Raw genomic sequence first — 11,137 nt, 5'->3', positions numbered from 1 at the left:
TTGCCCTCTTCGTCCTTGTTCGTGCCATGAGAGCCGTTTCACTGTGGCCATTGGGAATCAAGTACATACACACACCACCCCCCAATATGTGTGTAACGGGCTTGTAAGTCTGTTTCAAATTGCACAAAAATAAAATACTTTAAAATCCTTTTATAATCTAGACATCATTAACTGGACTCAGGATTAAGGCAATAAGTATACATTGAAATTTGGGATTTCAGTAACCCATTACAATGAAAAACTGTCGGTTAATTATTTTACCAGACAGCACTGACAGCCATACCTAGAAGGAAATGAATTCTCTTGTGTGTGGGAGAAATTTGAGGGCAGTTGCTTAAGTTTCCATAATTCCTTTATTCATTTTGTGTGGTCACTGCATTCATCTCAAGGCTTGTGGGAGGCTCTCTGATACCATAGCTGAAAAGAATACAATCATTCTGGCATGGCTCAGTACCCCGCCCTGGAGCACAGCCAACCCCACAAATACCCAGAAGCTTCATTCTGGACTAGAGTCCCAGGATTGCTAAGTGGACACTGACTGCCAGTGTTTTATGGGCCTCATTTCGACAGCCATGGCCCTTTGCCCCCCTCCTCGTCTCTAGGAACATTTTACATTGGTTTGTACAGTTGGATAAAGTTCCAAACTCATTTCTAATTCAGTTGTGGAGGTACTTGAACATCTTAATCTAGGCAATTGGCTCCCAAGGCCATAGTTCTGGGGAACCTTTTTTCCTCCCTGGCCCCCTGGTCTGGTTACTCATTGCTACATTAACTCATTTGGGCCACTAGGGTGCCAGCTGGGTCCCTGAGGCAGGGGACAGCTAAGAGCACCCTCATTAGGAACTATCACCAGAACCTTTGCTGGGGCTTAAATAATTAGATCCACTTAATGAAATGGTGCCAATTAGCTTCCAGTTTATGACCAAGAAATAATTTCACCATGTGGTCAGACTGTGCTGCAGGAGGAGACTCACACTGCCTGGATCCCAGGAACGAGGAAACGTTACACTGGTTAATGTGTGTGGGTTCTTGCTGGGAACTCTTCATGGTACCTCTTCAATAGCACTAAATATAAACCGGTCTGGGGGTGCTTGGCAACCCCAGCCTCCCCAAAGCATCCATCATATACATATGGTTCCAGAAAGCATTTCTGGTGTAGGATGGTTCCCCAAGTTCATCTTGTAGAAGAGAAGCCATTAGATATGCCCATTTGGCCTCTAGCCCTGCAACGATGACAAAGGGAGCCTATGGTCATATCCTGTGTGGACAATCTGACCCACAGAAGCCTGAATATCTGTGAGACGGGATGGCAGCCCCAATATGGCCTATGTACCACCTTCAGGGCTTTAACCCCTCTGGCTGCAACCTTTCAGCCCTTCAGTACTAGCCCAACCCCAGAGCCATCTCCCTTCAGTACTACCCCAACCCCCAGAGCCATTTCCATTCAGGACTACACAACCCCTAGAGCCATCTCCCTTCAGTACTACCCAACCCCTAGAGCCATGTCCCTTCAGTACTACCCAACCCCTAGAGCCATCTCCTTTCAGTACTACCCAATGCCCAGAGCCATCTCTCTTCAGTACTACCCAACCTCCAGAGCCATCTCCCTTCAGTACTACCCAACCCTTATAGCCGTCTCCCTTCAGTACTACCCAAACCCTAGAGCCATCTCCCTTCAGTACTACCCAACCCCTAGAGCCATCTCCCTTCAGGACTAGCCAAACCCCCAGAGCCATCTCTCTTCAGTACTACCCAACCCCAGAGCCATTTCCCTTCAGTACTAGCCCAACCCCTAGAGCCATCTCCCTTCAGTACTAGCCCAACCCCCAGAGCCATCTCCTTTCAGTACTACCCAACCCCCAGAGCCATCTCCCTTCAGTACTAGCCCAACCCCCAGAGCCATCTCCCTTCAGTACTACCCAACCCCCAGAGCCATCTCCCTTCAGTACTAGCCCAACCCCCAGAGCCATCTCCCTTCAGTACTAGCCCAACCCCCAGAGCCATCTCCTTTCAGTACTACCCAACCCCCAGAGCCATTTCCCTTCAGTACTAGCCCAACCCCCAGAGCCATCTCCCTTCAGTACTACCCAACCCCCAGAGCCATCTCCCTTCAGTACTACCCAACCCCCAGAGCCATCTCCCTTCAGTACTAGCCCAACCCCCAGAGCCATCTCCTTTCAGTACTACCCAACCCCTAGAGCCATCTCCTTTCAGTACTACCCAACCCCCAGAGCCATCTCCCTTCAGTACTAGCCCAACCCCCAGAGCCATCTCCCTTCAGTACTACCCAACCCCCAGAGCCATCTCCCTTCAGTACTAGCCCAACCCCCAGAGCCATCTCCTTTCAGTACTACCCAACCCTTAGAGCCATCTCCTTTCAGTACTACCCAACCCCCAGAGCCATCTCCCTTCAGTACTAGCCCAACCCCCAGAGCCATCTCCCTTCAGTACTACCCAACCCCTAGAGCCATCTCCCTTCAGTACAACCCAACCCCTAGAGCCATCTCCCTTCAGTACTACCCAACCTCCAGAGCCATCTCCCTTCAGTACTACCCAACCTCCAGAGCCATCTCCCTTCAGTACTACCCAACCCTTATAGCCATCTCCCTTCAGTACTACCCAACCCCCAGAGCCATCTCCCTTCAGTACTACCCAACCCCCAGAGCCATCTCCCTTCAGTACTACCCAACCCCCAGAGCCATCTCCCTTCAGTACTACCCAACCCCCAGAGCCATCTCCCTTCAGTACTACCCAACCCCCAGAGCCATCTCCCTTCAGTACTACTCAACCCCTAGAGCCATCTCCCTTCAGTACTAGCCAACCCCCAGAACCATCTCCCTTTAGTACTAGGCCAACCCCCAGAGCCATCTCCTTTCAGTACTACCCAACCCCCAGAGCCATCTCCCTTCAGTACTAGCCAAACCCCCAGAGCCATCTCCCTTCAGTACTACCCAACCCCCAGAGCCATCTCCCTTCAGTACTACCAACCCCTAGAGCCATCTCCCTTCAGTACTACCCAACCTCCAGAGCCATCTCCCTTCAGTACTACCCAACCCTTATAGCCATCTCCCTTCAGTACTACCCAACCCCCAGAGCCATCTCCCTTCAGTACTACCCAACCCCTAGAGCCATCTCCCTTCAGTACTAGCCAACCTCCAGAGCCATCTCCCTTCAGTACTACCCAACCCTTATAGCCATCTCCCTTCAGTACTACCCAACCCCCAGAGCCATCTCCCTTCAGTACTACCCAACCCCCAGAGCCATCTCCCTTCAGTACTAGCCCAACCCCCAGAGCCATCTCCCTTCAGTACTACCCAACCCCCAGAGCCATCTCCCTTCAGTACTAGCCCAACCCCCAGAGCCATCTCCCTTCAGTACTAGCCCAACCCCCAGAGCCATCTCCCTTCAGTACTACCCAACCCCCAGAGCCATCTCCCTTCAGTACTACCCAACCCCCAGAGCCATCTCCCTTCAGTACTAGCCCAACCCCCAGAGCCATCTCCTTTCAGTACTACCCAACCCCTAGAGCCATCTCCTTTCAGTACTACCCAACCCCCAGAGCCATCTCCCTTCAGTACTAGCCCAACCCCCAGAGCCATCTCCCTTCAGTACTACCCAACCCCCAGAGCCATCTCCCTTCAGTACTAGCCCAACCCCCAGAGCCATCTCCTTTCAGTACTACCCAACCCTTAGAGCCATCTCCTTTCAGTACTACCCAACCCCCAGAGCCATCTCCCTTCAGTACTAGCCCAACCCCCAGAGCCATCTCCCTTCAGTACTACCCAACCCCTAGAGCCATCTCCCTTCAGTACAACCCAACCCCTAGAGCCATCTCCCTTCAGTACTACCCAACCTCCAGAGCCATCTCCCTTCAGTACTACCCAACCTCCAGAGCCATCTCCCTTCAGTACTACCCAACCCTTATAGCCATCTCCCTTCAGTACTACCCAACCCCCAGAGCCATCTCCCTTCAGTACTACCCAACCCCCAGAGCCATCTCCCTTCAGTACTACCCAACCCCCAGAGCCATCTCCCTTCAGTACTACCCAACCCCCAGAGCCATCTCCCTTCAGTACTACCCAACCCCCAGAGCCATCTCCCTTCAGTACTAGCCCAACCCCCAGAGCCATCTCCCTTCAGTACTACTCAACCCCTAGAGCCATCTCCCTTCAGTACTAGCCAACCCCCAGAACCATCTCCCTTTAGTACTAGGCCAACCCCCAGAGCCATCTCCTTTCAGTACTACCCAACCCCCAGAGCCATCTCCCTTCAGTACTAGCCAAACCCCAGAGCCATCTCCCTTCAGTACTACCCAACCCCCAGAGCCATCTCCCTTCAGTACTACCAACCCCTAGAGCCATCTCCCTTCAGTACTACCCAACCTCCAGAGCCATCTCCCTTCAGTACTACCCAACCCTTATAGCCATCTCCCTTCAGTACTACCCAACCCCCAGAGCCATCTCCCTTCAGTACTACCCAACCCCTAGAGCCATCTCCCTTCAGTACTAGCCAACCTCCAGAGCCATCTCCCTTCAGTACTACCCAACCCTTATAGCCATCTCCCTTCAGTACTACCCAACCCCCAGAGCCATCTCCCTTCAGTACTACCCAACCCCCAGAGCCATCTCCCTTCAGTACTACCCAACCCCCAGAGCCATCTCCCTTCAGTACTAGCCCAACCCCCAGAGCCATCTCCTTTCAGTACTACCCAACCCCCAGAGCCATCTCCCTTCAGTACTAGCCCAACCCCCAGAGCCATCTCCCTTCAGTACTACCCAACCCCCAGAGCCATCTCCCTTCAGTACTAGCCCAACCCCCAGAGCCATCTCCCTTCAGTACTACTCAACCCCTAGAGCCATCTCCCTTCAGTTCTAGCCCAACCCCCAGAGCCATCTTCCTGAAGGCTCATTCCCAAGAATCTTGCTTTTTTCCTGGTTGCTCCCTAGCCACAGCTAAATGCATTCCCCGCAGGGTTTTGGCAGGTTTTCAGAGGCTCCCTGGTGACATCAAATCCAACCATGCTCCAGGGTCCACTCTCTCCAATGGTGGAATCTTATTGCATCCAGATAGGCTGGAGAGGTTTGGGACCTGAGTCCCTAGCTTCACACTCTTCCAGTGTCCGTTTGTAGGACTGGGTGTAGCCCAGTAAGGTGGAACTTCGCAGAAATGCCCAGTTACCTCCTCGTTTCTCTTACAAACAATGAAGCACATGGGCCAGGTGCCTTACTCTAAAATGTTTTTAAATTCTTCTCTTAGCCTAATGTTGCTTTTTGTTCACATAAAAGGCATGGCCCAGGGATCCTTACAAGAGAGGGGAGTATAGACACAAAAAAGACATGGTTCTTCTCAAGAAAACAGTAGGTGGGTCAATACAAGTGCCCAAATAACCTTGATATAAGATACACTTCTGGATATGTGCTGCAAGACAGGAGGAGATGAAAGGCTCAGTGGAAGAAAGATTACTTGAAGGGAGAGATTCAGGGAAGGTTTCATGGAGGAAATGCCATTTGTGAAGGGTGTTGGAAGACTTAAAGAGGGATAGCAACATGACAGAAATAGGGGAAAACATAGTAGTTTGCAATAATCTGGGAGGTAGAGATTGGAAGAATGGAAGGAACCAAATGTAAGATAGATCCAGGGCATAAAACTGGCACCCTTCATGACTGCTTGGGCGTGCATGCTGAGCGACAGGGAATGGACATGCATGACATTCAGGTTTCCAGTTGGAACACTGCATAAAAGGTGACAGTGTAGTCATTAAGTTTCCAAGTTGAGTTGGGACGTGATTAGTTTGTGAAGGAAGTGGGGCATCCAAGTGGAGATGTCTATTAAGAAGTTTTGGAAATCTGTCTGGAGCTTGGGAGAGGCACCGAGTTAGGAGTCACGGGCATAGAATTGATAATGAAATGAAAGAAAGAAACTAATCACCTAAGTGGGAGTGAAAGGAGGAGAAGAAGATCCAGGTACATAAAAGTGAAGGTGTGGTCAGAGGGAGAGATACATTCTACAAAGACAGACAAAGGACAGCCAGAGAGATAGACATCAGTATGGTGATCAATCAACATGTCTCTTCTTCATCAGACTTTTCTTCTGAGAGGTTAAGGAGCACAACTGGTTTGCCTAGCTCTCCATGTCCTGGAACAGCCAGGTTAACCTGGCACAGCCGTGGTTAGTTAGCCAACACATGTTCATGGTTGAGCCACAGAAGAGCAAGAAGTGTGGGGTCATGGTGGTTAGAAACCTTATAAAATGTGAACCAATCAGAAGGCGAGTGCCTTGGATCAAGGCAGGTCCTCGTGGGTGCATGTCAAACCCACCTCTGTCTGGCATTTTCCACATCACCGAATCATCAAAGGGAACTATGCATGTTGTTGACACTGAAGGACAAACTCCACTTCAAGGATTGGAAAAAGTATTGAGATCTCAATCTCCCTCCCTTTCTGGAACTTGCTGGGGGCTGTGGCCCCTTGCTGTGAACAGGGATGAGGAACAGTGATGAATTTATCCCACATAAAAGAGAGCAAGCACCCCCAGAGAACTAAGACATCACCAGGCTCCTTCTCTGCCCCACTATTCCAACTGCTTGCATTTTCTTCTGGCTATTCTCAGATGACAGTTCCTATTCAAAATGCAAATTCCCACAAAAAAGTTCACTTCTTTTTAACCTTTCATCCATCACTTAGCACCTTCATGTGCCTATAGAGCCCTATGTTTAAAAAATGATCAGAGGGAGACCTAGGAGGGCACTGGGTTTCTTATGGAAAGAAGTAAGGAGCACTTGGGAAGGGAAAAAAAAGAAAAGAAAAACAAAACTAATAACACTAAAACCAGAGCGCAGAGCCACAAACCCCAGCTTACAAATCTGGCCTGGAACTTGGTAGAAAAATCTGTTTAGAGAATTTGCAGATGTTAGATACATAGAGTTTTGGGGTTTGATGTCTTTACCATCAAGTCTGGACTCAGAGGTTAACTTGCTAAATGCCAGGGAAAAGTCTGTCCACATAATTTAGGATCCTGTTTGGACTTTTCTGAGCTCTGAACAATAATTGAATCCCCAGATACTTAGCAGAATCTGACCACACATGGTGAAATTATTTCTTGGTCATAAACTGAAAACTTAATTGGCTTCATTTCTTTAAATAGATTCAATTATTCAAGCAACAATGAATCTTGTAGAGGTACTTACAAGTCCGGGGTGACTATAAGAGATGAAGGTTTAAAGCATGCTACCCAAAAGCCTTTGCAAACTGCCACCAAGGAGCTTGCAGATTGGGAAGGGATTTATTTGTGCTTATAAAATATAAAAACTGCCCTCTGTGGTACGATTAGATCTGATGCAACCAGCTTATTAAAAATTAATGCAGCCAAGAAATGATGCCCATATGTATGATGGAGTTCAGCATTGTTGAAAACGGTGGGGAGTTTCTGAGTGGGGATCTTAGGCCTACAGCCCACCATATCTTCAGCCTCTCAGAGCAAGCAGCTAAATTACATACCTGAGGCCATCTTTGCTTCCACATGCCGCTCAATGATATTCTTCCCCTTCAACTTGGCTTACGATTGGACTCTAAATGAGAAAGCTAATTCTTAAAGCTCACAGAGGAAATGCAGAGTCATGGCTAGATTCCTCCCTAGGCATAAGACTTCCTTCTACACAATAGACATCCTTGGGTTTAGCTCAAAAAATGTCCTTTGTCCCCTCCAGCTTTGATCCTGACTCTGAATGTTAATCAGTCCCAGAATAATGTGTCTGTAGTTAGCTAAGAATCTGACTCAACCTCCAACCTCTGCCTGTTTCCTTATTAAAAGTTGCTTCACATCGCCCTGACCCTGTAGCACAGGCATGTTATGTCCTTGCACACCTCCTCTAGCATGCATGAATTTCCTTCTGAAAGAACATGCTTAGAAGCAGAGTTGACTCATTAACCTTAACCCAGAATTTCACTAACGCAAAGATATCTGAAACTTCAGGGTTACGTGGGTTAATTAGGAGGCAATATCTACCTTTTCTTTAAGCAATTGAAGACAAGAGATGAGATCAATGAGTTGATGGTCACAGGCATGCTTCATCATGTGGGGGCAGATGGGTGGGTAGATGGCAAGTGACCCTCTTCCAGGTTGGATTTTTCTCTAATAAAACTGAGAGAAGACACACACCCTACCATCGGGTTCCTACAGAGGTTCAGAGGGAGAAGATGATGGAATCAACTTTTGGGGAAGGGTGTTACCTGTTCCTAGAGAGGAATAGCCCTGCTGCATGGAGCTGTCCAAAGGGTTCAGTACTGCATGTATGTCTGGAAATACCAATACACATGGCATTTATCTCCTCAGGTTCCAGACTGGGCCATATTTGAAACAATATATTGAATGCCTTTCTGAAAAAAGGACTAAGGGTTCACTCTAGCTTTTAACCATTGTTTGGCCACCGGCTCGACCCTCCAGTAAATGGCATATCTAACACAGGATCACATGGGGGGGGGGGGGCGGGGGGAGAAAACCATCATGAGACATCTTGTAGGATGATGATGAATTTCCCAACATCTTAAATGAACTAAAGGGGTAGGAAACCATTGATGTCTAATTTTCCCATCAGAAGGCCCCCGTCTTGCCTGAGTGTGACCCTCCATTGACAGAGCAGTATAGAAAGCTTTGTCTTCCTTGAGCCTTATCCCCTAAGATGGAGCTCCCCTCCCAAACAATTTCAGGGTGACATTGTCATTTTGACATTTATGCAATATACCTATACACATCTTGACTTTTCAAAAAAATTATTTGAAGTGAAAAGTGCAAATCTAGTGTAAATACGGAATTAATTAAATCTATCTGTGCTTTAGTCTTTTCAAAATTAACTTACAAAATGTTTGCCAGTAAAATTATTAACATGTAACTCTGAAGATAATGAGTCAGTTTAAGGTTATTTAATTACTGGTAGAGTTACAGTATTTACACTGAAGTATTTTTCTGCAGCTCTAATCTCATGTGATATGACTCTGAAGGGTTTTCAAGTTTAGCCTCTCCTGAGATTTCATTTGGATAATTATCTTCACCTGAAAGAATGACATCTGTCGAGCAAATGGAATCACTGGTGCTCGTTTGGGTGGGCGTCTTTGAAACATATGTCTGTGTTGATAGAGAAGTCACTCTTGAGGATTAATCGATCATCATCCCTGTGTGCTGTGAGGTTCTGGTGGATCAGAGTAAGTCCTGAAAGCTTAGTTAGCCCCTGTCTCCTTTTCTGCAGAGGGTTACTTGGGTATGGCTCAATGAGCACCAAGTCCCAGTTTTTCATGGAACCAGTAAGGGCAGCTGAACCTCCACAACAGAGGGCCTGACTACCCATTGGGTTCTTGCCAGAGAGCACAACATCATCCCATTGAGTGGCCTGTGCTGGAGTTGCACTCAGTTATTCAGCCCCGGTGTGGACTGAGATAACCGCCATTCTTGTGGGTTCCTGTTGAGCAGTGAATTCTCCTCCAACTTTCTCCCAAACAAGTTCTCTTTCCTACAGGTAATCCAGCCAGTTTTCAGAGAAGTTTGCCTGGAGCAAAGGCCTTCATGTTGTGATCTATCAAAGAGACTGTATGCATCAAACATGGCAGCCCCCTCTTTGATAATGCTTCTTCTCCAACCAGGTTGTCAATAACTGACCTTTATTTAATGACAGAGAAAGTCAGAAGACTGCCATGAACAGTAGGGACAACACAGGGAGACACAGAGGCTCCAAGGAGACACTTCAGCAAGGTGCTGCGTCTCTTCTTTTCTTGGATGGAGTAGCTTATAGGGGACAGAGCTGGGCTGGTCTAAAGAGAGCTAAGCACCACAGATTCAAACAGGTGCTGATTTCATGATGACCACCCTTGAGACCCTGTGGTATGGCCAGCCAGAACTAGCCATGGTGGGAGGGGGCGGTGTATGTGTATATGCGTGTGTGTGAGGGTGCATAGAGTGTAGTTCCTGAGTCTTGTAGCTTACTACTTGGGGAAACAAAATAGGCATGCACAGTCAACTAGAGAAGAATATAAAACAGAATATAATAAGGGTAAAACCAAGTGGTGCATAGTCAGGACCTTGGGATCCAGAGAAAGTCTTCCACAACCCATGTTCCCCTTTTGCAGTAACAGAGAAAGGGTTCTGGTGGCCCAGAGGGAAGGAATCTGTCCAATTAGAGACATTGGAAGAGTGGGGGGAGCCTAGAGAAAGCCTTGAATATTGGGGGGGGGGGGAAGAAACGCTTCTATTTGGAGTTTAAAGTCTAATGTTCCAGTTCCAATAAATCCTGTGGAAATCAGAGATGCTCTTATCCATGGAAGGGCCATTCTCAGACCACTTAGCTATGTGACTTTTGCAGGTTTATTCTTTAGTGGGACAAAATGCCCTTCAGGTCTCTCTGGATAATGTCACTGGCTAAAGAAATTCTGAGAGCATATGCTCCCCCAAGTTCTAACCTTTCAAGTTCTTCTCAGAAGATTTCTCTAGTCCTACCCCTTCTCTAGGAGCTGGGATGGAACCAGACAGTGACTCCCTGCCAACGCAGGCTTCTTATCTGTCAGTAGAGCAGCCTATGCAGCCTTAGAGAGAAGCCCATGAGGTTGGAGTCATGCAGCTGATTCCCTGGCTCTCATGAAAGGGACGTGACTTTGTGGCCCCTCAGTTACATGTGAAACAGTTACATCTACAGATGATGCCAGTGCCCTCAGAACACCTGGATGTGCTCAACAAGATGGGTGAAGGTTTTTTTTCTTTCTTGTTTGTTTTGTTTTGTTTTTCTTCTCATGTCTTGGCTACAACCAACCTTGGGACTCCCAAACAGACATCTGGTTCTCCCACATCTTTCCCTTGGCCAGGGGTGGGGCCAGACCAGCAACCAGCCTGTTCAGCCTGGGAGCTGGGCTGTAGGGTTCCCAAATCTAACACAAAATGCTGACATTTGAAATGCAGCTCATTCTTTCTAGGAAGGTCTATAGCTCTTCATGCTCAGAAACAAGGAAGCCAATTTCATGCTTCAGGGAATCGGTGGATGGTCTGTGGGGTCAGGAAGGGACTCCTTCACTTGGGTGGGCACAGCCACTCTGCAGGTGATGAGCCCGAGAAGCTGCAGATTTAGAATCTCTGGAGACACGCAGAGTGGCCAGAAACA

The sequence above is a fragment of the Prionailurus bengalensis genome, chromosome C1, assembly GCF_016509475.1.
Source record: "Prionailurus bengalensis isolate Pbe53 chromosome C1, Fcat_Pben_1.1_paternal_pri, whole genome shotgun sequence".
NCBI classification, from domain to species: Eukaryota; Metazoa; Chordata; class Mammalia; order Carnivora; family Felidae; genus Prionailurus; species Prionailurus bengalensis.
This window is presented reverse-complemented; position numbering follows the sequence as displayed.